Raw genomic sequence first — 4,110 nt, 5'->3', positions numbered from 1 at the left:
GCCCCCCCTGCCACTGTGCCCCCATGTACCCCGGGTTTGTGAAGATGGACCTCTGATGGGCTGGTGGCTCCTGGCACAGGTCTTGGAGAAAACAGGGACGGGCAGTGTTTGGGCTCTCATCCACCGCGGTCTCTCTTCAGTCCTCTGTGGGTGTGCTTGGGAGCTTTTGGCACATAACCTAACAAACACTGCCGTCTCCACCCATGCCATCATCTCATTAAAGATCCCAGTGAGAACTCTCATGTAAATGTATCTGCTGGAATTGCTTCACAGCACGCAATCAGCTCTGTAAGTGCACAGACCTGGAGCAGGAGGGCAGTGCTCATATTCAACATCTCCCAGAGTCAGAGAAGGGACATGTTTATCAAACACATCTTTGTGAAAGACCTTCACAGCATTAGTAACTGCTTGCAGTCCACAGCACTACTATTCAAGCTCAAAGGCCAGGCTGCTTGGCTACAATGATCCCCAAAATCACACTTAAACCAATCTCCTAAGGCACTCTAGGTCCTGACAGCAAGCTGCAAGCCCAGGAGTAAAAAAATCAGCAGGTTTTAAAATCAATTTTCTCAAAGTAGTTTTATGCTGACTATGCAACTTATTTTTAACCATGCATGTGACTGGAAATAGAAGTGGATGTTGGTATTCTGATTACATCTGAATAATTAATATCAAGACCTTCAGTCAAGTAAAGGACTGAAGATACTACCTTGTAATAAAGGAATGGTAATGAAGGCCAGTGTTATTTATCACTAACTCCTGTGAGCTGGCTTGTCCTAGCTGCTCACACTTGGTAAGGAAACTGATGAAAATTACTGTCAAGAATAAAGCGTAAGCCACAACATTAAGAGAAAGAATAAGGCACAAAGGCACAAATATGCCACACTTCGGACGTTTTTTCAAAGGCAAAGACTCTCTATGTTGGGTACGTGAATGCTCTCATTCTTTGTCGATCAGGTTTCATACTTATTTAAATATTCTGTCAGTCCCATGAGTGCTATTTGCAGCACATTTCTGTGCTGATATTCTCACCAGTTTGAGTAGTGAACATACCGTTCCACTTCAAACACCAATTTGATCTTGCAGACTACCTTTTTTGGCATGGATATGGGAAAGAATGGCATACCAAATCTTGAGACTTCAATTTTAACCACTAAAAACAACAGTAAGAACTATCAATTAATTTCTCCAAGGCACAAAGCTTACTTGTTAAAAAGCGTAACTGGGATACCTGTGCAGCAAAAACACTAGACTATCGATTCTCAACCTAACTACAGAATTATAGCACTCCTTGTGATTCAGAGCAATATCTCCTTAGGAAACAATTTTGTGTAAATGATGCTCCAAACAAGCTTAGTAGGCACTTCTAATACGGTACAGAATCCAAGGTTATGAAATATTTATAGCTGCTAAAAGACAGGATTATGGAAGGGTTTTGACACATAGTATAACAAAGCCACTCCCTTTAGAAAAATAATACATTTTCTGTGCTTCAAACACACAGAACAGCCGTGACAACAATTTGGGAAGGAGACGAGGAAGAAAGATTTTTTTTCTAGACAGGGATGAAAATGGTGGCCTCTGTAATATCCCAAAGGATATTTAGCTGAAATAAACTAGGAAAAGTACCTACATGTGCTTGCAGGGGAAACAAACTAAAAAGTTCCTAGTAGCTGATTTGTAACCTTTTTTCCTACTCACTCTTGGGTCATATCTTCACAATACCATTAATTACATATTAACAGTATTTAGCCTAGAAATTTCTTAGATTCACAATGTACCTCAAGACTCCAGGTCTTCACTCACGTAATAACAAGTTTACAGAAAAAAAGTCAGTTCAAACGTCCAACAAAGGTGACTGGGAGCGATGGAGCAGAGAAAATAATTCAGCAGAATGTAGCAAATATTACTATTTTACACACCTGAGGTATTTACAGCTTTTAGAATTTTACACTCCAGATCATGCAGCTCTCAAATGATAACTTGCAAGTTAGCATTCAGCTTTGGTAGCACCTATCATTTCTTATCCAAGTGAGGAAAACATCAAACGCAAGGTCAAGTGAGAGACAGACACAGTAAAACTGAAAAATATTGGCAGGAAAATGTGGCAGTAAGGGTGAAATAGAACATGCAAGACTAGATAATACCCTCAAAAACCAGGATGACTGACTTGTCTTAGCAGATCACTGTTTGAAATGCTGCGACACAAAATTTGTTTCAGACCTGAAAAAACATGCACAGAAATAGTTACACTTCTTTTTCTCCCATGGTAAATTAAATAAAACCCACATATACAAAACCCTTAAATTGTTATGTAAGACTCGTGCATTGCAAGACAATGCTGAATCCAGCGACACACTCCTGAAAATATTCCAGATAAACCCATTTCAAACAATAGTCAACCCTGTGGCTACAGAACAGAAATGCCATCATTTGTATGCAAAAGCCATATTATAAAGAGCCTTAACCCTACCACTGCTGTACTACTCACAAGAGTATGAGCAACAGGTCCTTGAACATGCCACTAAGGGCTAATGGCTGCAAACCAAAGGATAAGGAAAGTTCTGTATTAAGAGTCTTGAAGACTGTACAGGGAAATGTATTTAGAGAAAGAATTATCCAAGTATGACATCTAAATGCATTCAGCATGAACTGAATTCAGGGTGCTACTAGCAATGTGAGCTGTTGTGAAAGCTGAGGGTATAAAAACCAACTAATGACAGGTGGATCCTGGACAGAAAGTGATAATCCTCAAGTACACTATACTGTAGTTATAATGTGTTCAGAGCTGATTAAACACATACAGAGGTGAATGGCAGAATGGATCAAAGACACCAGACAGCTAAACCCCACCGTGTAGCACTTGTTAAGTAATACCAAGCTTCATCCTCATTATCTACCACGCTGCCACAGAAAAGAAACTGCAAATCCCATAGCTTCAGATTGAAGCTATGAGGCAGGATAAAACTTTGAATCTGGTTCTTGGAAAGGAGCGCATTGGAACGAGACTGTGGAGCAGTCAGCTATAGCTCGTGAGCAAGCAGCTATGCCCTAAACTGCCTGGAGAACCCCAAGTCCCCAGTGTGGGCAGAAGAAGACAGACAGCACAGAAGAGCAGTGAGAGCCTTTCAACTTCCTGTGAATGAGAAAGGTTTACATTTGGAATGGCACTAGTAAAAATAGCATTCACGCATATGCAGAAAGAAGCTTGCATTATTAAACTGCTGATCCAAGAGCAGAAGTAGCTTATCAAGAATTAAAAGCCTCTTAGAAAGCATTATGCTCTCTAGCCCTTCCACCACCCCAGTGCTACTGATTTTGTACCTGTTAAAATACTTGCCAAGTATAAGCAGAAACAAGTTATTTTCTATAAGCCCTCTCACACGCCGTTTCTTAAAAGTAGGGGAGAGAATCATGAGAACAGTTCAGAAAGCTTCTGGTTGTCACTTCACTGTGGTAGGTTTTTTTTTTTTAAACAGCTGTAAGAAAAGTGCAGTTACCAAGAAGCTTGCAAAAAAAAATACAGTAACTGCAAAAACTATTATTACCCCCAAAATCTGTGATATAAACATGTAAAGTCTATTCCTAAAGCAAAACTATGAGGGGCCTACTATTACTGAGCACCCAAATATAGAAATCTGCATTCTGATCCTCAACGTTTACTTGGGAACACTGTAACTCAGTGCATCCTCTCATCCCAATGAAATGTGAAGTCGAAAGCAATTTTATTTTTTGACAAAATAACTGCCAAGCATTTTGTATTATTCCACACAAGGAACAGGGCAATTTTAACAATTAGTCAACTGCCACCTCTCCAGCACCGAAAAATTAAATCTGTAAGAACAGAAGTTTAATATCCTTCTTTTTAATTTTACCAAGTACACATTACCAAATTATAACTGATGAGAGATGGAGCCAGCTAACGCTTTTCAGTCTTGTCTCTAAGTGGTACCAGCATGCATCACAAGAACAGTTGATTTTTTTTTTAAGTAATGGATTTTCACATTATGTAGGAAGATTTTATTTATTTCTTATTGCGACTCCAAAGTTGGGTTCCGAGGTCGCAGCTGAAGCCAGCTCCCGGCTGCGCACCCCCGAGGCACACACCGA

The sequence above is a fragment of the Buceros rhinoceros genome, unplaced genomic scaffold (assembly GCF_000710305.1).
Source record: "Buceros rhinoceros silvestris isolate BGI_N320 unplaced genomic scaffold, ASM71030v1 scaffold6482, whole genome shotgun sequence".
Taxonomy (NCBI): Eukaryota; Metazoa; Chordata; class Aves; order Bucerotiformes; family Bucerotidae; genus Buceros; species Buceros rhinoceros.
This window is presented reverse-complemented; position numbering follows the sequence as displayed.